This window comes from Engystomops pustulosus, chromosome 2 (assembly GCF_040894005.1).
Source record: "Engystomops pustulosus chromosome 2, aEngPut4.maternal, whole genome shotgun sequence".
Taxonomy (NCBI): Eukaryota; Metazoa; Chordata; class Amphibia; order Anura; family Leptodactylidae; genus Engystomops; species Engystomops pustulosus.
In genome coordinates, this window is record NC_092412.1 from 15,574,363 (window position 1) to 15,599,776 (window position 25,414).

The 25,414-nt window shown below is 44.6% G+C and overlaps 1 protein-coding gene across 4 annotated transcripts in view; it reads left to right on the plus strand.

Annotated features, from left to right (window-relative positions):
• LOC140117272 (beta-arrestin-1) overlaps positions 1 to 25,414 on the plus strand; it is a 171,274-nt gene that overhangs the window by 25,036 nt on the left and 120,824 nt on the right. The gene's annotated exons all lie outside the window — the stretch shown is intronic.

Below are 25,414 nucleotides of genomic sequence, written 5' to 3' on the forward strand. Positions count from 1 at the left end.
GTACATAGGGGGCAGTATTATAGTAGTTATATTCTTGTACATAGGGGGCAGTATTATAGTAGTTATATTCTGGTACATAGGTGGCAGTATTATAGTAGTTATATTCTTGTACATAGGGGCAGTATTATAGTAGTTATATTCCTGTACATAGGGGGCAGTATTATAGTAGTTATATTCTTGTACATAGGGGGCAGTATTATAGTAGTTATATTCTTGTACATAGGGGGCAGTATTATAGTAGTTATATTCTTGTACATAGGGGGCAGTATTATAGTAGTTATATTCCTGTACACAGGGAGCAGTATTATAGTAGTTATATTCTTGTACATAGGGGGCAGTATTATAGTAGTTATATTCTTGTACATAGGGGGCAGTATTATAGTAGTTATATTCTTGTACATAGGGGGGCAGTATTATAGTAGTTATATTCCTGTACATAGGGGGCAGTATTATAGTAGTTATATTCTTGTACATAGGGGGCAGTATTATAGTAGTTATATTCTTGTACATAGGGGGCAGTATTATAGTAGTTATATTCTTGTACATGGGGGCAGTATTATAGTAGTTATATTCTTGTACATAGGGGGCAGTATTATAGTAGTTATATTCTTGTACATAGGGGGCAGTATTATAGTAGTTATATTCCTGTACATAGGGGGCAGTATTATAGTAGTTATATTCTTGTACATAGGAGGCAGTATTATAGTAGTTATATTCTTGTACATAGGGGGCAGTATTATAGTAGTTATATTCTTGTACATAGGGGGCAGTATTATAGTAGTTATATTCTTGTACATGGGGGCAGTATTATAGTAGTTATATTCTTGTACATAGGGGGCAGTATTATAGTAGTTATATTCTTGTACATGGGGGCAGTATTATAGTAGTTATATTCTTGTACATAGGGGGCAGTATTATAGTAGTTATATTCTTGTACATGGGGGCAGTATTATAGTAGTTATATTCTTGTACATGGGGGCAGTATTATAGTAGTTATATTCTTGTACATAGGGGGCAGTATTATAGTTATATTCCTGTACATAGGGGGCAGTATTATAGTAGTTATATTCTTGTACATAGGAGGCAGTATTATAGTAGTTATATTCTTGTACATAGGGGGCAGTATTATAGTAGTTATATTCTTGTACATGGGGGCAGTATTATAGTAGTTATATTCTTGTACATAGGGGGCAGTATTATAGTTATATTCCTGTACATAGGGGGCAGTATTATAGTAGTTATATTCTTGTACATAGGAGGCAGTATTATAGTAGTTATATTCTTGGACATAGGGGGCAGTATTATAGTAGTTATATTCTTGTACATGGGGGCAGTATTATAGTAGTTATATACTTGTACATAGGGGGCAGTATTATAGTAGTTATATTCCTGTACATAGGGGGCAGTATTATAGTAGTTATATTCTTGTACATAGGGGGCAGTATTATAGTAGTTATATTCTTGTACATAGGGGGCAGTATTATAGTTATATTCCTGTACATAGGGGGCAGTATTATAGTAGTTATATTCTTGTACATAGGAGGCAGTATTATAGTAGTTATATTCTTGTACATAGGGGGCAGTATTATAGTAGTTATATTCTTGTACATGGGGGCAGTATTATAGTAGTTGTATTCCTGTACATAGGGGGCAGTATTATAGTAGTTATATTCTTGTACATAGGGGGCAGTATTATAGTAGTTATATTCTTGTACATAGGGGCAGTGTTATAGTAGTTATATTCCTGTACATAGGGGGCAGTATTATAGTAGTTATATTCCTGTACATAGGGGGTAGTATTATAGTAGTTATATTCTTGTACATAGGGGGCAGTATTATAGTAGTTATATTCTTGTACATAGGGGGCAGTATTATAGTAGTTATATTCTTGTACATAGGGGGCAGTATTATAGTAGTTATATTCTGGTACATAGGTGGCAGTATTATAGTAGTTATATTCTTGTACATAGGGGCAGTATTATAGTAGTTATATTCCTGTACATAGGGGGCAGTATTATAGTAGTTATATTCTTGTACATAGGGGGCAGTATTATAGTAGTTATATTCTTGTACATAGGGGGCAGTATTATAGTAGTTATATTCTTGTACATAGGGGGCAGTATTATAGTAGTTATATTCCTGTACACAGGGAGCAGTATTATAGTAGTTATATTCTTGTACATAGGGGGCAGTATTATAGTAGTTATATTCTTGTACATAGGGGGCAGTATTATAGTAGTTATATTCTTGTACATAGGGGGGCAGTATTATAGTAGTTATATTCCTGTACATAGGGGGCAGTATTATAGTAGTTATATTCTTGTACATAGGGGGCAGTATTATAGTAGTTATATTCTTGTACATAGGGGGCAGTATTATAGTAGTTATATTCTTGTACATGGGGGCAGTATTATAGTAGTTATATTCTTGTACATAGGGGGCAGTATTATAGTAGTTATATTCTTGTACATAGGGGGCAGTATTATAGTAGTTATATTCCTGTACATAGGGGGCAGTATTATAGTAGTTATATTCTTGTACATAGGAGGCAGTATTATAGTAGTTATATTCTTGTACATAGGGGGCAGTATTATAGTAGTTATATTCTTGTACATAGGGGGCAGTATTATAGTAGTTATATTCTTGTACATGGGGGCAGTATTATAGTAGTTATATTCTTGTACATAGGGGGCAGTATTATAGTAGTTATATTCTTGTACATGGGGGCAGTATTATAGTAGTTATATTCTTGTACATAGGGGGCAGTATTATAGTAGTTATATTCTTGTACATGGGGGCAGTATTATAGTAGTTATATTCTTGTACATGGGGGCAGTATTATAGTAGTTATATTCTTGTACATAGGGGGCAGTATTATAGTTATATTCCTGTACATAGGGGGCAGTATTATAGTAGTTATATTCTTGTACATAGGAGGCAGTATTATAGTAGTTATATTCTTGTACATAGGGGGCAGTATTATAGTAGTTATATTCTTGTACATGGGGGCAGTATTATAGTAGTTATATTCTTGTACATAGGGGGCAGTATTATAGTTATATTCCTGTACATAGGGGGCAGTATTATAGTAGTTATATTCTTGTACATAGGAGGCAGTATTATAGTAGTTATATTCTTGGACATAGGGGGCAGTATTATAGTAGTTATATTCTTGTACATGGGGGCAGTATTATAGTAGTTATATACTTGTACATAGGGGGCAGTATTATAGTAGTTATATTCCTGTACATAGGGGGCAGTATTATAGTAGTTATATTCTTGTACATAGGGGGCAGTATTATAGTAGTTATATTCTTGTACATAGGGGGCAGTATTATAGTTATATTCCTGTACATAGGGGGCAGTATTATAGTAGTTATATTCTTGTACATAGGAGGCAGTATTATAGTAGTTATATTCTTGTACATAGGGGGCAGTATTATAGTAGTTATATTCTTGTACATGGGGGCAGTATTATAGTAGTTGTATTCCTGTACATAGGGGGCAGTATTATAGTAGTTATATTCTTGTACATAGGGGGCAGTATTATAGTAGTTATATTCTTGTACATAGGGGCAGTGTTATAGTAGTTATATTCCTGTACATAGGGGGCAGTATTATAGTAGTTATATTCCTGTACATAGGGGGTAGTATTATAGTAGTTATATTCTTGTACATAGGGGGCAGTATTATAGTAGTTATATTCTTGTACATAGGAGGCAGTATTATAGTAGCTATATTCTTGTACATACAGTAAGAGGCAGTATAATAGTAGTTATATTCCTGTATATAGGGGGCAGTATTATAGTAGTTATATTCTTGTACATAGGGGACAGTATTATAGTAGTTATATTCCTGTACATAGGGAGCAGTATTATAGTAGTTATATTCTTGTACATAGGAGGCAGTATTATAGTAGTTATATTCTTGTACATAGGGGGCAGTATTATAGTAATTATATTCCTGTACATAGGGAGCAGTATTATAGTAGTTATATTCTTGTACATAGGGGGCAGTATTATAGTAGTTATATTCTTGTACATAGGAGGCAGTATTATAGTAGTTACATTCTTGTACATAGGGGGCAGTATTATAGTAGTTATATTCTTGTACATAGGAGGCAGTATTATAGTAGTTATATTCTTGTACATAGGGGGCAGTATTATAGTAGTTATATTCTTGTACATAGGGGGCAGTATTATAGTAGTTATATTCTTGTACATAGGGGGCAGTATTATAGTAGTTATATTCCTCTACACAGGGAGCAGTATTATAGTAGTTATATTCCTGTACATAGGGGGCAGTATTATAGTAGTTATATTCTTGTACATAGGGAGCAGTATTATAGTAGTTATATTCTTGTACATAGGGAGCAGTATTATAGTAGTTATATTCTTGTACATAGGGGCAGTATTATAGTAGTTATATTCCTGTACATAGGGGGCAGTATTATAGTAGTTATATTCTTGTACATAGGGGGCAGTATTATAGTAGTTATATTCTTGTACATAGGGAGCAGTATTATAGTAGTTATATTCTTGTACATAGGGGGCAGTATTATAGTAGTTATATTCTTGTACATAGGGAGCAGTATTATAGTAGTTATATCCTTGTACATAGGGGCAGTATTATAGTAGTTATATTCCTGTACATAGGGAGCAGTATTATAGTAGTTATAGTCTTGTACATAGGGGGCAGTATTATAGTAGTTATATTCCTGTACATAGGGGGCAGTATTATAGCAGTTATATACCTGTACATAGGGGGCAGTATTATAGTAGTTATATTATTGTACATAGGGGCAGTAATATAGTAGTTATATTCTTGTACATAGGGGGCAGTATTATAGCAGTTATATTCTTGTACATAGGGGGCAGTATTATAGTAGTTATATTCTTGTACATAGGGGGCAGTATTATAGTAGTTATATTCCTGTACATAGGGGGCAGTATTATAGTAGTTATATTCTTGTACATAGGGGGCAGTATTATAGCAGTTATATACCTGTACATAGAGGGCAGTATTATAGTAGTTATATACCTGTACATAGAGGGCAGTATTATAGTAGTTATATTATTGTACATAGGGGCAGTAATATAGTAGTTATATTCTTGTACATAGGGGGCAGTATTATAGCAGTTATATTCCTGTACATAGGGGGCAGTATTATAGTAGTTATATTCTTGTACATAGGGGGCAGTAATATAGTAGTTATATTCTTGTACATAGGGGGCAGTATTATAGTAGTTATATTCCTGTACATAGGGGGCAGTATTATAGTAGTTATATTCTTGTACATAGGGGGCAGTATTATAGTAGTTATATTCTTGTACATAGGGGCAGTATTATAGTAGTTATATTATTGTACATAGGGGCAGTAATATAGTAGTTATATTCTTGTACATAGGGGGCAGTGTTATAGTAGTTATATTCCTGTACATAGGGGGCAGTATTATAGTAGTTATATTCTTGTACATAGGGGCAGTATTATAGTAGTTATATTCTTGTACATAGGGGGCAGTATTATAGTAGTTATATTCTTGTACATAGGGGGCAGTATTATACTAGTTATATTCCTGTACATAGGGGGCAGTATTATAGTAGTTATATTCTTGTACATAGGGGCAGTATTATAGTAGTTATATTCTTGTACATAGGGGGCAGTATTATAGTAGTTATATTCTTGTACATAGGGGCAGTATTATAGTAGTTATATTCTTGTACATAGGGGGCAGTATTATAGTAGTTATATTCTTGTACATAGGGGGCAGTATTATAGTAGTTATATTATTGTACATAGGGGCAGTAATATAATAGTTATATTCTTGTACATAGGGGGCAGTATTATAGTAGTTATATTCCTGTACATAGGGGCAGTATTATAGTAGTTATATTCTTGTACATAGGGGGCAGTATTATAGTAGTTATATTCCTGTACATAGGGGGCAGTATTATAGTAGTTATATTCCTGTACATAGGGAGCAGTATTATAGTAGTTATAGTCTTGTACATAGGGGGCAGTATTATAGTAGTTATATTCCTGTACATAGGGGGCAGTATTATAGCAGTTATATACCTGTACATAGGGGGCAGTATTATAGTAGTTATATTATTGTACATAGGGGCAGTAATATAGTAGTTATATTCTTGTACATAGGGGGCAGTATTATAGCAGTTATATTCTTGTACATAGGGGGCAGTATTATAGTAGTTATATTCTTGTACATAGGGGGCAGTATTATAGTAGTTATATTCCTGTACATAGGGGGCAGTATTATAGCAGTTATATTCTTGTACATAGGGGGCAGTATTATAGTAGTTATATTCTTGTACATAGGGGGCAGTATTATAGTAGTTATATTCCTGTACATAGGGGGCAGTATTATAGTTGTTATATTCTTGTACATAGGGGGCAGTATTATAGCAGTTATATACCTGTACATAGAGGGCAGTATTATAGTAGTTATATACCTGTACATAGAGGGCAGTATTATAGTAGTTATATTCTTGTACATAGGGGGCAGTATTATAGTAGTTATATTCCTGTACATAGGGGGCAGTATTATAGTAGTTATATTCTTGTACATAGGGGGCAGTATTATAGTAGTTATATTCTTGTACATAGGGGCAGTATTATAGTAGTTATATTCTTGTACATAGGGGGCAGTATTATAGTAGTTATATTCTTGTACATAGGGGCAGTATTATAGTAGTTATATTTTTGTACATAGGGGCAGTAATATAGTAGTTATATTCTTGTACATAGGGGGCAGTGTTATAGTAGTTATATTCTTGTACATAGGGGCAGTATTATAGTAGTTATATTCTTGTACATAGGGGGCAGTATTATAGTAGTTATATTCTTGTACATAGGGGCAGTATTATAGTAGTTATATTCTTGTACATAGGGGGCAGTATTATAGTAGTTATATTCTTGTACATAGGGGCAGTATTATAGTAGTTATATTCTTGTACATAGGGGGCAGTATTATAGTAGTTATATTCTTGTACATAGGGGCAGTATTATAGTAGTTATATTATTGTACATAGGGGCAGTAATATAGTAGTTATATTCTTGTACATAGGGGGCAGTGTTATAGTAGTTATATTCCTGTACATAGGGGCAGTATTATAGTAGTTATATTCTTGTACATATGGGCAGTGTTATAGTAGTTATATTCTTGTACATAGGGGGCAGTATTATAGTAGTTATATTCTTGTACATAGGGGCAGTATTATAGTAGTTATATTCTTGTACATAGGGGCAGTGTTATAGTAGTTATATTCTTGTACATAGGGGGCAGTATTATAGTAGTTATATTCTTGTACATAGGGGCTGTATTATAGTAGTTATATTCTTGTACATAGGGGGCAGTATTATAGTAGTTATATTCTTGTACATAGGGGGCAGTATTATAGTAGTTATATTATTGTACATAGGGGCAGTAATATAGTAGTTATATTCTTGTACATAGGGGGCAGTATTATAGTAGTTATATTCCTGTACATAGGGGCAGTATTATAGTAGTTATATTCTTGTACATAGGGGGCAGTATTATAGTAGTTATATTCCTGTACATAGGGGGCAGTATTATAGTAGTTATATTCCTGTACATAGGGGGCAGTATTATAGTAGTTATATTCTTGTACATAGGGGGCAGTATTATAGTAGTTATATTCTTGTACATAGGGTGCAGTATTATAGTAGTTATATTCTTGTACATAGGGGGCAGTATTATAGTAGGTATATTCTTGTACATAGCGGGCAGTATTATAGTAGTTATATTCCTGTACATAGGGGGCAGTATTATAGTAGTTATATTCTTGTACATAGGGGACAGTATTATAGTAGTTATATTCGTGTACATAGGGGGCAGTATTATAGTAGTTATATTCTTGTACATAGGGGACAGTATTATAGTAGTTATATTCTTGTACATAGGGGGCAGTATTATAGTAGTTATATTCTTGTACATAGGGGCAGTATTATAGTAGTTATATTCCTGTACATAGGGGGCAGTATTATAGTAGTTATATTCCTGTACATAGGGGGCAGTATTATAGTAGTTATATTCCTGTACATAGGGGGCAGTATTATAGTAGTTATATTCCTGTACATAGGGGGCAGTATTATAGTAATTTTATTCTTGTACATAGGGGGCAGTATTATAGTAGTTATATTCTTGTACATAGGGGCTGTATTATAGTAGTTATATTCTTGTACATAGGGGGCAGTATTATAGTAGTTATATTCTTGTACATAGGGGGCAGTATTATAGTAGTTATATTATTGTACATAGGGGCAGTAATATAGTAGTTATATTCTTGTACATAGGGGGCAGTATTATAGTAGTTATATTCCTGTACATAGGGGCAGTATTATAGTAGTTATATTCTTGTACATAGGGGGCAGTATTATAGTAGTTATATTCCTGTACATAGGGGGCAGTATTATAGTAGTTATATTCCTGTACATAGGGGGCAGTATTATAGTAGTTATATTCTTGTACATAGGGGGCAGTATTATAGTAGTTATATTCTTGTACATAGGGTGCAGTATTATAGTAGTTATATTCTTGTACATAGGGGGCAGTATTATAGTAGGTATATTCTTGTACATAGCGGGCAGTATTATAGTAGTTATATTCCTGTACATAGGGGGCAGTATTATAGTAGTTATATTCTTGTACATAGGGGACAGTATTATAGTAGTTATATTCGTGTACATAGGGGGCAGTATTATAGTAGTTATATTCTTGTACATAGGGGACAGTATTATAGTAGTTATATTCTTGTACATAGGGGGCAGTATTATAGTAGTTATATTCTTGTACATAGGGGCAGTATTATAGTAGTTATATTCCTGTACATAGGGGGCAGTATTATAGTAGTTATATTCCTGTACATAGGGGGCAGTATTATAGTAGTTATATTCCTGTACATAGGGGGCAGTATTATAGTAGTTATATTCCTGTACATAGGGGGCAGTATTATAGTAATTTTATTCTTGTACATAGGGGGCAGTATTATAGTAGTTATATTCCTGTACATAGGGGCAGTATTATAGTAGTTATATATTCTTGTACATAGGGGGCAGTATTATAGTAGTTATATTCCTGTACATAGGGGGCAGTATTATAGTTGTTATATTCTGTACATAGGGGGCAGTATTATAGTAGTTATATTCTTGTACATAGGGGGCAGTATTATAGTAGTTATATTCTTGTACATAGGAGGCAGTATTATAGTAGTTATATTCTTGTACATAGAGGGCAGTATTATAGTAGTTATATTCTTGTACATAGGGGGCAGTATTATAGTAGTTATATTCTTGTACATAGGGGGCAGTATTATAGTAGTTATATTCTTGTACATAGGAGGCAGTATTATAGTAGTTATATTCTTGTACATAGAGGGCAGTATTATAGTAGTTATATTCTTGTACATAGGGGGCAGTATTATAGTAGTTATATTCTTGTACATAGGGGGCAGTATTATAGTAGTTATATTCTTGTACATAGGGGGCAGTATTATAGTAGTTATATTCCTGTACATAGGGGGCAGTATTATAGTAGTTATATTCTTGTACATAGGGGGCAGTATTATAGTAGTTATATTCTTGTACATAGGGGGCAGTATTGTAGTGGTTATGTTCTTGTACATAGGGGGCAGTATTATAGTAGTTATATTCTTGTACATAGGGGCAGTATTATAGTAGTTATATTCTTGTACATAGGGGGCAGTATTATAGTAGTTATATTCTTGTACATAGGGGGCAGTATTATAGTAGTTATATTCTTGTACATAGGGGGCAGTATTATAGTAGTTATATTCTTGTACATAGGGGCAGTATTATAGTAGTTATATTCTTGTACATAGGGGGCAGTATTATAGTAGTTATATTCTTGTACATAGGGGCAGTATTATAGTAGTTATATTCTTGTACATAGGGGGCAGTATTATAGTAGTTATATTCTTGTACATAGGGGGCAGTATTATAGTAGTTATGTTCTTGTACATAGGGGGCAGTATTATAGTAGTTATATTCTTGTACATGGGGGGCAGTATTATAGTAGTTATATTCCTGTACATAGGGGGCAGTATTATAGTAGTTATATTCTTGTACATAGGGGCAGTATTATAGTAGTTATATTCTTGTACATAGGGGGCAGTATTATAGTAGTTATATACTTGTACATAGGGGGCAGTATTATAGTAGTTATATTCTTGTACATAGGGGGCAGTATTATAGTAGTTATATTCTTGTACATTTGAAGCATTAGGGTTCTCCTATATCTTGCGGCTCCTTTCGGTATTATTAGAGACGTCAGATTGTAGTTTGTGCTGTCAGGTCTCTGTCTTGGTCTCTGGGGATGTGATTCTTCCTCCGCTGACTGTAATGTATATAATATTGCAGCTTTTCAATATTTTTTCTGGATTTTTATCCAAAAATGGAAAAACATTGAACGGAATCTTTGTAAATTTTCGGATTCTTGGAAATGCTTAAGTTTTCTCTCCGATTTGCCGGATTTCATTCTTTGACTTCCTGGAGATTATGGAAACTTTCATCCTTTTGAGGATTCCTCCCCCATCCTCACCCTCCATGTACTCATCCCCTTCATAGCCCCCATAGACCACAGCCTCAAATTCTCCATCATCTCATATAACAGTCACTTTCCTTCCATGTCGTCTCTTATTTCCTTTCCTGTCACTGTTGAAATCCATTATTTTCGAATTTATTGTGTTGTTCATCCTGCGCTACCTGATACATGAATATCTACAAATGCAAAATTTTGAGATTTTTAATAACTTTTTGTATATAAAAGATGCAATAGGAAATCACTGGAAGTTTTATGTGGGGCAGCAGACTCGTAGTAGTCAGAGCTCCGCCCCCTGTGACCCGGGTGGGGGGTGCTTGGATATATGGGTCCCTGCAGGGAGGTTCTAGAGGAAGGATGTATAATCATTAGATGTTCAAGGAATCCTGACTCAGCGCCTCAAACACGTTACACTGCAGCCTCCCGGCCCTCTCCCACCTCCTCCTGAGATCCCGTCCCTGAGGCATCTTATAAGTTATTAAAGGGGAAGTCTTACACAATAATGTGATGGCGACTGATTATTGCCATGTCACCACAACATTATCCTGCAGATGTAGGCAACTGCTGGCATCTACACAAAGATACAATGACCCCCCCCTGTGACTACACCCCCCATACACAGCGAGCTGCCATGTCCTGTGTGTCCTGACACCTTTCTATCATAGCCAGCAGTGGTCAGGGGTCAGCATGGGAGCTCTGACCTCTCTGTGACTACATCCCCCATACACAGCGAGCTGCCATGTCCTGTGTGTCCTGACACCTTTCTATCATAGCCATCAGGGGTCAGGGGTCAGCATGGGCGCTCTGACCCCTCTGTGACTACATCCCCCATACACAGCGAGCTGCCATGTCCTGTGTGTCCTGACACCTTTCTATCATAGCCAGCAGTGGTCAGGGGTCAGCATGGGCGCTCTGACCCCTCTGTGACTACACCCCCCATACACAGCGAGCTGCCATGTCCTGTGTGTCCTGACACCTTTCTATCATAGCCAGCAGTGGTCAGGGGTCAGCATGGGCGCTCTGACCCCTCTGTGACTACACCCCCCATACACAGCGAGCTGCCATGTCCTGTGTGTCCTGACACCTTTCTATCATAGCCAGCAGTGGTCAGGGGTCAGCATGGGCGCTCTGATCCCTCTGTGACTACATCCCCCATACACAGCGAGCTGCCATGTCCTGTGTGTCCTGACACCTTTCTATCATAGCCAGCAGTGGTCAGGGGTCAGCATGGGCGCTCTGACCCCTCTGTGATTACATCCCCCCATACACAGCGAGCTGCCATGTCCTGTGTCCTGACACCTTTCTATCATAGCCAGCAGTGGTCAGGGGTCAGCATGGGCGCTCTGACCTCTCTGTGACTACACCCCCCATACACAGCGAGCTGCCATGTCCTGTGTGTCCTGACACCTTTCTATCATAGCCATCAGAGGTCAGGGGTCAGCATGGGCGCTCGGACCGCTCTGTGACTACACCCCCCATACACAGCGAGCTGCCATGTCCTGTGTGTCCTGACACCTTTCTATCATAGCCAGCAGTGGTCAGGGGTCAGCATGGGCGCTCTGACCTCTCTGTGACTACACCCCCCATACACAGCGAGCTGCCATGTCCTGTGTGTCCTGACACCTTTCTATCATAGCCAGCAGTGGTCAGGGGTCAGCATGGGTGCTCTGACCTCTATGTGACTACACCCCCCATATACAGCGAGCTGCCATGTCCTGTGTGTCCTGACACCTTTCTATCATAGCCAGCAGTGGTCAGGGGTCAGCATGGGCGCTCTGACCCCTCTGTGACTGCTCCCCCCATACACAGCGAGCTGCCATGTCCTGTGTGTCCTGACACCTTTCTATCATAGCCAGCAGTGGTCAGGGGTCAGCATGGGCGCTCTGATCCCTCTGTGACTACATCCCCCATACACAGCGAGCTGCCATGTCCTGTGTGTCCTGACACCTTTCTATCATAGCCAGCAGTGGTCAGGGGTCAGCATGGGCGCTCTGACCCCTCTGTGATTACATCCCCCCATACACAGCGAGCTGCCATGTCCTGTGTCCTGACACCTTTCTATCATAGCCAGCAGTGGTCAGGGGTCAGCATGGGCGCTCTGACCTCTCTGTGACTACACCCCCCATACACAGCGAGCTGCCATGTCCTGTGTGTCCTGACACCTTTCTATCATAGCCATCAGGGGTCAGGGGTCAGCATGGGCGCTCGGACCGCTCTGTGACTACACCCCCCATACACAGCGAGCTGCCATGTCCTGTGTGTCCTGACACCTTTCTATCATAGCCAGCAGTGGTCAGGGGTCAGCATGGGCGCTCTGACCTCTCTGTGACTACACCCCCCATACACAGCGAGCTGCCATGTCCTGTGTGTCCTGACACCTTTCTATCATAGCCAGCAGTGGTCAGGGGTCAGCATGGGTGCTCTGACCTCTATGTGACTACACCCCCCATATACAGCGAGCTGCCATGTCCTGTGTGTCTTGACACCTTTCTATCATAGCCAGCAGTGGTCAGGGGTCAGCATGGGTGCTCTGACCCCTCTGTGACTACACCCCCCATACACAGCGAGCTGCCATGTCTTGTGTGTCCTGACACTTTTCTATCATAGCCAGCAGTGGTCAGGGGTCAGCATGTGCGCTCTGACCCCTCTGTGACTACACCCCCCATACACAGCGAGCTGCCATGTCCTGTGTCCTGACACCTTTCTATCATAGCCAGCAGTGGTCAGGGGTCAGCATGGGCGCTCTGACCTCTCTGTGACTACACCCCCCATACACAGCGAGCTGCCATGTCCTGTGTGTCCTGACACCTTTCTATCATAGCCAGCAGTGGTCAGGGGTCAGCATGGGCACTCTGACCCCTCTGTGACTACACCCCCCATACACAGCGAGCTGCCATGTCCTGTGTCCTGACACCTTTCTATCATAGCCAGCAGTGGTCAGGGGTCAGCATGGGCGCTCTGACCCCCCTGTGACTACATCCCCCATACACAGCGAGCTGCCATGTCCTGTGTGTCCGGAAACCTTTCTATCATAGCCAGCAGTGGTCAGGGGTCAGCATGGGTGCTCTGACCCCGCTGTGACTACATCCCCCATACACAGCGAGCTGCCATGTCCTGTGTGTCCTGACACCTTTCTATCATAGCCAGCAGTGGTCAGGGGTCAGCATGGGCGCTCTGACCCCTCTGTGACTACACCCACCATACACAGCGAGCTGCCATGTCCTGTGTCCTGACACCTTTCTATCATAGCCAGCAGTGGTCAGGGGTCAGCATGGGCGCTCTGACCCCTCTGTGACTACACCCCCCATACACAGCGAGCTGCCATGTCCTGTGTGTCCTGACACCTTTCTATCATAGCCAGCAGTGGTCAGGGGTCAGCATGGGCGCTCTGACCCCTCTGTGACTACACCCCCCATACACAGCGAGCTGCCATGTCCTGTGTGTCCTGACACCTTTCTACCATAGCCAGCAGTGGTCAGGGGTCAGCATGGGCGCTCTGACCCCTCAGTGACTACACCCCCCATACACAGCGAGCTGCCATGTCCTGTGTGTCCTGACACCTTTCTATCATAGCCAGCAGTGGTCAGGGGTCAGCATGGGTGCTCTGACCCCTCTGTAACTACACCCCCCATACACAGCGAGCTGCCATGTCCTGCGTCCTGACACCTTTCTATCATAGCCAGCAGTGGTCAGGGGTCAGCATGGAGGCTCTGATCCCTCTGTGACTACATCCCCCATACACAGCGAGCTGCCATGTCCTGTGTGTCCTGACACCTTTCTATCATAGCCAGCAGTGGTCAGGGGTCAGCATGGGTGCTCTGACCCCTCTGTGACTACACCCCCCATACACAGCGAGCTGCCATGTCCTGTGTGTCCTGACACCTTTCTATCATAGCCAGCAGTGGTCAGGGGTCAGCATGGGCGCTCTGACCCCTCTGTGACTACACCCCCCCCATACACAGTGAGCTGCCATGTCCTGTGTCCTGACACCTTTCTATCATAGCCAGCAGTGGTCAGGGGTCAGCATGGGTGCTCTGACCCCTCTGTGACTACACCCCCCATACACAGCGAGCTGCCATGTCCTGTGTGTCCTGACACCTTTCTATCATAGCCAGCAGTGGTCAGTGGTCAGCATGGGTGCTCTGACCCCTCTGTGACTACACCCCCCATACACAGCGAGCTGCCATGTCCTGTGTGTCCTGACACCTTTCTATCATAGCCAGCAGTGGTCAGGGGTCAGCATGGGCGCTCTGACCCCTCTGTGACTACACCCCCCCCATACACAGTGAGCTGCCATGTCCTGTGTCCTGACACCTTTCTATCATAGCCAGCAGTGGTCAGGGGTCAGCATGGGTGCTCTGACCCCTCTGTGACTACACCCCCCATACACAGCGAGCTGCCATGTCCTGTGTGTCCTGACACCTTTCTATCATAGCCAGCAGTGGTCAGGGGTCAGCATGGGCGCTCTGACCCCTCTGTGACTACACCCCCCATACACAGCGAGCTGCCATGTCCTGTGTGTCCTGACACCTTTCTATCATAGCCAGCAGTGGTCAGGGGTCAGCATGGGCGCTCTGACCCCTCTGTGACTACACCCCCCATACACAGCGAGCTGCCATGTCCTGTGTGTCCTGACACCTTTCTATCATAGCCAGCAGTGGTCAGGGGTCAGCATGGGTGCTCTGACTCCTCTGTGGCTACACCCCCCATACACAGCGAGCTGCCATGTCCTGTGTGTCCTGACACCTTTCTATCATAGCCAGCAGTGGTCAGGGGTCAGCATGGGTGCTCTGACCCCTCTGTGACTACACCCCCCATACACAGCGAGCTGCCATGTCCTGTGTGTCCTGACACCTTTCTATCATAGCCAGCAGTGGTCAGGGGTCAGCATGGGTGCTCTGACCCCTCTGTGACTACACCCCCCCCATACACAGTGAGCTGCCATGTCCTGTGTGTCCTGACACCTTTCTATCATAGCCAGCAGTGGTCAGGGGTCAGCATGGGCGCTCTGACCCCTCTGTGACTACACCCCCTATACACAGCGAGCTGCCATGTCCTGTGTGTCCTGACACCTTTCTATCATAGCCAGCAGTGGTCAGGGGTCAGCATGGGCGCTCTGACCCCTCTGTGACTACACCCCCCATACACAGCGAGCTGCCATGTCCTGTGTGTCCTGACACCTTTCTATCATAGCCAGCAGTGGTCAGGGGTCAGCATGGGTGCTCTGACCTCTCTGTGACTACACCCCCCATACACAGCGAGCTGCCATGTCCTGTGTCCTGACACCTTTCTATCATAGCCAGCAGTGGTCAGGGGTCAGCATGGGCGCTCTGACCTCCCTGTGACTACACCCCCCATACACAGCGAGCTGCCATGTCCTGTGTGTCCTGACACCTTTCTATCATAGCCAGCAGTGGTCAGGGGTCAGCATGGGTGCTCTGACCCCTCTGTGACTACACCCCCCATACACAGGGAGCTGCCATGTCCTGTGTGTCCTGACACCTTTCTATCATAGCCAGCAGTGGTCAGGGGTCAGCATGGGCGCTCTGACCTCTCTGTGACTACACCCCCCATACACAGCGAGCTGCCATGTCCTGTGTGTCCTGACACCTTTCTATCATAGCCAGCAGTGGTCAGGGGTCAGCATGGGCGCTCTGACCCCTCTTTGACTACACCCCCCATACACAGCGAGCTGCCATGTCCTGTGTGTCCTGACACCTTTCTATCATAGCCAGCAGTGGTCAGGGGTGAGCATGGGTGCTCTGACCCCTCTGTGACTACACCCCCCATACACAGTGAGCTGCCATGTCCTGTGTGTCCTGACACCTTTCTATCATAGCCAGCAGTGGTCAGGGGTCAGCATGGGCGCTCTGACCCCTCTGTGACTACACCCCCATACACAGCGAGCTGCCATGTCCTGTGTGTCCTGACACCTTTCTATCATAGCCAGCAGTGGTCAGGGGTCAGCATGGGCGCTCTGACCCCTCTGTGACTACACCCCCCATACACAGCGAGCTGCCATGTCCTGTGTGTCCTGACACCTTTCTATCATAGCCAGCAGTGGTCAGGGGTCAGCATGGGTGCTCTGACCCCTCTGTGACTACACCCCCCATACACAGTGAGCTGCCATGTCCTGTGTGTCCTGACACCTTTCTATCATAGCCAGCAGTGGTCAGGGGTCAGCATGGGCGCTCTGACCCCTCTCTGGCTACACCCCCCATACACAGCGAGCTGCTATGTCCTGTGTGTCCTGACACCTTTTTATCATAGCCAGCAGTGGTCAGGGGTCAGCATGGGTGCTCTGACCCCTGTGTGACTACACGCCCCATACACAGCAAGCTGCCATGTCCTGTGTGTCCTGACACCTTTCTATCATAGCCAGCAGTGGTCAGGGGTCAGCATGGGCGCTCTGACCTCTCTGTGACTACACTCCCCATGCACAGCGAGCTGCCATGTCCTGTGTGTCCTGACACCTTTCTATCATAGCCAGCAGTGGTCAGGGGTCAGCATAGGCGCTCTGACCCCTCTGTGACTACACCCCCCCATACACAGCGAGCTGCCATGTCCTGTGTGTCCTGACACCTTTCTATCATAGCCAGCAGTGGTCAGGGGTCAGCATGGGTGCTCTGACCCCTCTGTGACTACACCCCCCATACACAGCAAGCTGCCATGTCCTGTGTGTCCTGACACCTTTCTATCATAGCCAGCAGTGGTCAGGGGTCAGCATGGGTGCTCTGACCCCTTTGTGACTACAACCCCATACACAGGGAGCTGCCATGTCCTGTGTGTCCTGACACCTTTCTATCATAGCCAGCAGTGGTCAGGGGTCAGCATGGGTGCTCTGACCCCTCTGTGACTACAACCCCCATACACAGCGAGCTGCCATGTCCTGTGTGTCCTGACACCTTTCTATCATAGCCAGCAGTGGTCAGGGGTCAGCATGGGCGCTCTGACCCCTCTGTGACTACACTCCCCATACACAGGGAGCTGCCATGTCCTGTGTGTCCTGACACCTTTCTATCATAGCCAGCAGTGGTCAGCATGGGCGCTCTGACCCCTCTGTGACTACACCCCCCATACACAGCGAGCTGCTATGTCCTGTGTGTCCTGACACCTTTCTATCATAGCCAGCAGTGGTCAGGGGTCAGCATGGGCGCTCTGACCCCTCTGTGACTACACCCCCCATACACAGCGAGCTGCCATGTCCTGTGTGTCCTGACACCTTTCTATCATAGCCAGCAGTGGTCAGGGGTCAGCATGGGTGCTCTGACCCCTCTGTGACTACACCCCCCATACACAGGGAGCTGCCATGTCCTGTGTGTCCTGACACCTTTCTATCATAGCCAGCAGTGGTCAGGGGTCAGCATGGGCGCTCTGACCCCTCTGTGACTACACCCCCCATACACAGCAAGCTGCCATGTCCTGTGTGTCCTGACACCTTTCTATCATAGCCAGCAGTGGTCAGGGGTCAGCATGGGCGCTCTGACCCCTCTGTGACTACACCCCCCATACACAGCGAGCTGCCATGTCCTGTGTGTCCTGACACCTTTCTATCATAGCCAGCAGTGGTCAGGGGTCAGCATGGGTGCTCTGACCCCTCTGTGACTACACCCCCCATACACAGGGAGCTGCCATGTCCTGTGTGTCCTGACACCTTTCTATCATAGCCAGCAGTGGTCAGCATGGGCGCTCTGACCCCTCTGTGACTACACCCCCCATACACAGCGAGCTGCTATGTCCTGTGTGTCCTGACACCTTTCTATCATAGCCAGCAGTGGTCAGGGGTCAGCATGGGCGCTCTGACCCCTCTGTGACTACACCCCCCATACACAGCGAGCTGCCATGTCCTGTGTCCTGACACCTTTCTATCATAGCCAGCAGTGGTCAGGGGTCAGCATGGGTGCTCTGACCCCTCTGTGACTACACCCCCCATACACAGCGAGCTGCCATGTCCTGTGTGTCCTGACACCTTTCTATCATAGCCAGCAGTGGTCAGGGGTCAGCATGGGCGCTCTGACCCCCCTGTGACTACACCCCCCATACACAGCGAGCTGCCATGTCCTGTGTGTCCTGACACCTTTCTATCATAGCCAGCACTGGTCAGGGGTCAGCATGGGTGCTCTGACCTCTCTGTGACTACACCCCCCATACACAGCGAGCTGCCATGTCCTGTGTGTCCTGACACCTTTCTATCATAGCCAGCAGTGGTCAGGGGTCAGCATGGGTGCTCTGACCCCTCTGTGACTACACCCCCCATACACAGGGAGCTGCCATGTCCTGTGTGTCCTGACACCTTTCTATCATAGCCAGCAGTGGTCAGCATGGGCGCTCTGACCCCTCTGTGACTACACCCCCCATACACAGCGAGCTGCTATGTCCTGTGTGTCCTGACACCTTTCTATCATAGCCAGCAGTGGTCAGGGGTCAGCATGGGCGCTCTGACCCCTCTGTGACTACACCCCCCATACACAGCGAGCTGCCATGTCCTGTGTCCTGACACCTTTCTATCATAGCCAGCAGTGGTCAGGGGTCAGCATGGGTGCTCTGACCCCTCTGTGACTACACCCCCCATACACAGCGAGCTGCCATGTCCTGTGTGTCCTGACACCTTTCTATCATAGCCAGCAGTGGTCAGGGGTCAGCATGGGCGCTCTGACCCCTCTGTGACTACACCCCCCATACACAGCGAGCTGCCATGTCCTGTGTCCTGACACCTTTCTATCATAGCCGGCAGTGGTCAGGGGTCAGCATGGGCGCTCTGACCCCTCTGTGACTACACCCCCCATACACAGCGAGCTGCCATGTCCTGTGTGTCCTGACACCTTTCTATCATAGCCAGCAGTGGTCAGGGGTCAGCATGGGGGCTCTGACCTCTGTGACTACACCTCCCATACACAGCGAGCTGCCATGTCCTGTGTGTCCTGACACCTTTCTATCATAGCCAGCAGTGGTCAGGGGTCAGCATGGGCGCTCTGACCCCTCTGTGACTACACCCACCATACACAGCGAGCTGCCATGTCCTGTGTGTCCTGACACCTTTCTATCATAGCCAGCAGTGGTCAGGGGTCAGCATGGGCGCTCTGACCCCTCTGTGACTACACCCCCCATACACAGCGAGCTGCCATGTCCTGTGTGTCCTGACACCTTTCTATCATAGCCAGCAGTGGTCAGGGGTCAGCATGGGGGCTCTGACCTCTGTGACTACACCTCCCATACACAGCGAGCTGCCATGTCCTGTGTGTCCTGACACCTTTCTATCATAGCCAGCAGTGGTCAGGGGTCAGCATGGGTGCTCTGACCCCTCTGTGACCATAATCTTTCTACCTAATAGGAAATAATTTCCCTGATAATATTCTATAATAGATGGAAGCAGCAGCAGAATAAGATCCGTCATCTCCATATATCCCAGGCAACAGCAGAGGAGTGAATTCTGGGACACAATAACAAGTCCCATCCAGACAGGACCATTGATTTCTCCTCCGCAGCTCCTTCACATCACATGAATACCTCGAGTTCTCTCGGCTGATTTCATTAGCATATGCAAAGAGGTAATTAGCGACAACAGCCTCTCAGGCCTCTATAAATAGCTGCACAGAGACAGCATTCATCATGTAAGACCTGGGACCATAAGGCAGCACCTAAATGATAGAATGAAAGCCTGTAGGGTGCAGGGATGAAGATATTGGGGGAAATCACAGACCATGAGTATTACATAGTCAGAGGTGTAAGCTCGCCAAACCAGAGGGTCTGCGAAATATCAGATTATTAGGGACCGCCGTGGGGTTAGACGTGATCCTTTGTGTACTTGAAAGGTCCACTCCACTTTATACTGTCAGGTTTTTTTTTTCTTATATCTAGTTTTATGATGAAAATCCATAAAGTTTCTGATTATCCTCAATAAAATAAGAAATAATGATGATGAGATTAGGGACAGCTATGGGGACGGACTTAACCCCAAAATTCAGATCCAAGTTCTCCATGAAAATAGTTGTAGGATCTCACAGGGTCTTCTATAAGATCGCATTACTCACCGTCCATTCCTTCTCTCCCGATGCATTTATCATCTAACTTCTTATTCTATCAACCTAATTCAATTTACCCCTCACATCTGTCCTGGTGTAACCTTCATACTGGAGCCCCGCCCCACATTGATTCCTCCAGCTCTTTCTCCACTCTCGCAGCATGCAGTCACAGAAGGAGAGAGAGAAGCTGCAGCTCAACCTTGACCTCCCTTTTAACTCTTTCTTGGGACACAGTAGAGAAGGGAGGGGTCTATGATCTCAAATCTCTGATATTCATCTGCAATAATACTAAGGAGGCAGCGTCTATAAGGAAGCGGTTTTTGTTACTTTTTGATACAATTGTTGCCTAATTTTCCACCTGATCCTATAATATTCTATAGATCCGTCATCACATAACGTCGTAGAGCAGCTCTGCACAGGAGATCTCCGGCTTTAGATGAGGTGTTTGAGATTTTGCAATTATCCCAAAGCAGGAAACTCATAAAAAAAGTGATAAAAATTTCTGTTACCAAAAACCCCAAATTCTAATGGAATCAATTAGAAGATCTCGGTAACTCCTGATGCATCCGGTGTTAGTCTTTAGGGCGGTGACCTGTGATTATTACTTACACAAACACCTCCAAAGACCCTCCTACTACTGTGATGTCCCGATCATTCAGAATTTCTGAACCCCCCCCCCCGTTATCACCAGTTTTCTGTTCTTGTTGCATTTGTGGCCAATATCATAAGCAATAAATATGAATGTAAACAGCTCCTATGCATATCTATCCTTCTCCATGGTTACAGACTACACTCAAGCTCTGTGTAGTCGGACCCAGCAGTCATAGTCATAGAGGCTCATTTACTAAGGGTCCGCACACCCAATTCGATGGGTTTCCTGAATTTTTCAGTTTTTGCGCCGAATTTCGCTGGTATTTTGGCGCACACGATCGGATTGTGGCTTTCACGCGAAAGAAATCGGGGGACGTGGCCGGCGGACAACCCGACGGTTTAGGAAATATAGAGGAAATTAAAAAAACAAAAAGTGTTGCAAGACACGCACTTACATGCACCGGGAAGAAGCAGGTGAACTCCGGCGGACCTCGGAGCAGCAGCGACACCTACTGGATATTGGGCGCACGACCTTAGTGAATCCTGGCAAAGCCCGAATCCTCGTCGGACAACGCGCAGCAGGATTGCGACTGGACCGTGTAAGTAAATGAGCCCCATAGAGATTGATTTGGGTTCGGGGCTATGGCCATTCACTGCTGGATCAGAACGAGCCCTAACAGATAATATAACAGGTCAAATAGAAAACCCCTTTAAGAGCAGTTACATATAGAAAACCCCTTTAAGAGCAGTTATATATCAATGATTTGTAACATTACATCCCATTACTGGAGCTGCTCCGGCTCCTGTTCATGACTCCTCAGCCCAACCCAAATATGACATAAATCACGGGAATTGTGATGTTGTTTTTACAATTGGAATATTTTGGAATCATTTAGTGATTAGTCCAGTGGCCGCTTCTCGCTGCGTCCAGGATCATCCCCGCAGCTGCCAGCAGCGTCTTCCCGCAGTCACAACTACTGACAGATCCAAGAATTCATTGGAAGATCACAATGTACAAGCAGATATCAGTCTGCAGTGAGCTCCTGGACTACTACTCCCATCATTCCCTGACAGCATGCAGCTTCTGCACTACTACTCCCATCATTCCCTGACAGCCTGCAGCTCCTGGACTACTACTTCCACTATTCCCTCACAGTCTGCAGCTCCTGCACTACTTCTCCCATCATTCCCTGACAGCCAGCAGCTTTTGGACTACTCCTCCCATCATTCCCTCCCAGCCTGCAGCTCCTGAACTACTACTCCCATTATTCCCTTAGTATGCAGCTTCTGGACTACTATTCCAATTATTCCCTTACAGCCTGCAGCTCCTGGACAACTACTCCCAGCATAACCCAACAGCCTGCATCCTTTGGACTACTAATCCCATCATTCCCTTACAGCCTGCAGATACGGAACTGCTACTCCTATCATTCCCTGACAGCATGCATTTCCTGGACTACTACTCCCATTATTCCATGACAGCCTGCCTTTCCTGGACTACTGCCTCTATCATTGGTGGACTTGTGTCTTTTTTTCAACCATATAAACTATGATACTATTCCTTAACATCATGCAGCTCCAGGACAACTACTCCCAGCATGTCCCAAGACACTGCATCTCTTGGACTAGTACTCCCAGCATTCCCTTACTGCGTGCAGCTACTGAACTACTACTCCTACCATTTCTTGACAGCCTGTAGCTCCTGGACTACTACTCCCACAATTCCTCAACAGTCTCCAGATTTTGGACTACTACTCCCATAATTCGAAGATGGCAGCTACTGAACCCCTAACAGAACCTGGACTATGCAATTCCCAATATATATTTGAACTGTAATATTTTAACTCCCAGCATGAAATGCTAGTTATGTGACTACAACTCCCAACAAGCCTTGTCTGCCTGGGGTTATAAACTATTGTGTAACTACAACTCCCAACAAGCCTTGTCTGCCTGGGGTTATAAACTATTGTGTAACTACAACTCCCAGGAACTTTTGTCTGTCTGGGGTTATAAACTATTGTGTAACTACAACTCCCAGCAACTTTTGTCTGTCTGGGGGTAACTATAACTCCAAGCAAGTCTTGTCGGTCTGGGGCTATGAGCTACTGGGGAACTACACCTCCCAGCAAGCCTTGTTTGTCTGGGCCTATAAGCTATTGTCCGACTACAACTCCCAGCATGCCTTGTCTGTCTGGGTATATGAGCTACTGGGTAACTACAACTCCCAGCAAGCCTTTTCTGTCTGGGGATATGAGCTACTGGGTAACTACAACTCCCAGCAAGCCTTTTCTGTCTGGGGATATCTATGAGCTACTGGGTAACTACAACTCCCAGCAAGCCTTGTCTGCCCCCCTCCCTCCCCATTATGATGACATGCAGAATCATTACTGAGAGTATTGACGATCCGTCATGGCGCTGGGCGGCTTCCCAGAGGTCAGCAGATGGAGAGCTTACTACCTGCACCCACTTACTCATCACTTCTCCACCCTCTCCCGGATTCAGCCTGTAATATCACTGTTATATCCGAGGAGAGGAGATGCCGTAATCCGGATAAATGCTGAATTCTGCTGTAATCCATTAATACATATTTACAGCTGTAATCTGAGCTCCCCCTAGTGGTGGCTGTATATACAGTATGTAGTAATCTCCAGAGCTCCCCCTAGTGGTGGTTGTATATACAGTATGTAGTAATCTCCTGAGCTCCCCCTAGTGGTGGCTGTTTATACAGTATGTAGTAATCTCCTGAGCTCTCCCTAGTGGTGGCTGTATATACAGTATGTAGTAATCTCCTGAGCTCCCCTAGTGGTGGCTGTATATACAGTATGTAGTAATCTCCTGAGCTCCCCTAGTGGTGGCTGTGTATACAGTATGTAGTGATCTCCTGAGCTCCACCTAGTGGTTGCTGTATATACTATGTAGTAATCTCCTGAGCTCTCCTAGTGTTGGCTGTATATACAGTATGTAGTAATCTCCTGAGCTCCCCCTAGTAGTGGCTGTATATACAGTATGTAGTAATCTCCTAAACTCCCCCTAGTGGTGGCTGTATATACAGTTTGTAGTAATCTCCTGAGCTCCTCCTAGTGGTGGCTGTATATACAGTATGTAGTAATCTCCTGATCTCCCCCTAGTGGTGGCTGTATATACAGTATGTAGTAATCTCCTGAGCTCCCCCTAGTGGTGGCTGTATATACAGTATGTAGTAATCTCCTGAGCTCCCCCTAGTGGTGGCTGTATATACAGTATGCAGTAATCTCCTGTGCTCCCCCTAGTGGTGGCTGTATATACAGTATCTAGTAATCTCCTGAGCTCCTCCTAGTGGTGGCTGTATATACAGTATGTAGTAATCTCCTGAGCTCCCCTAGTGGTGGCTGTGTATACAGTATGTAGTGATCTCCTGAGCTCTCCCTAGTGGTGGCTGTATATACAGTATGTAGTAATCTCCTGAGCTCCCCCTAGTGGTGGCTGTATATACAGTATGTAGTAATCTCCTGAACTCCCCCTAATGGTGGTTGTATATACAGTATGTAGTAATCTCCTGAGCTCCCCCTAGTGGTGGCTGTATATACAGTTTGTAGTAATCTCCTGAGCTCCTCCTAGTGGTGGCTGTATATACAGTATGTAGTAATCTCCTGATCTCCCCCTAGTGGTGGCTGTATATACAGTATGTAGTAATCTCCTGAGCTCCCCCTAGTGGTGGCTGTATATACAGTATGTAGTAATCTCCTGAGCTCCCCCTAGTGGTGGCTGTATATACAGTATGCAGTAATCTCCTGTGCTCCCCCTAGTGGTGGCTGTATATACATTATGTAGTAATCTCCTGAGCTCCTCCTAGTGGTGGCTGTATATGCAGTATGTAGTAATCTCCTGAGCTCCTCCTAGTGGTGGCTGTATATACAGTATGTAGTAATCTCCTGAGCTCCTCCTAGTGCTGGCTGTATATACAGCATGTAGTAATCTCCTGTGCTCCCCTAGTGCTGGCTGTATATACAGTATGTAGTAATCTCCTGATCTCCCCCTAGTGGTGGCTGTATATACAGTATGTAGTAATCTCCTGAGCTCCCCCTAGTGGTGGCTGTATATACAGTATGTAGTAATCTCCTGAGCTCCTCCTAGTGGTGGCTGTATATACAGTATGTAGTAATCTCCTGAGCCCCCCCTAGTGGTGGTTGTATATACAGTATGTAGTAATATCCTGTGCTCCCC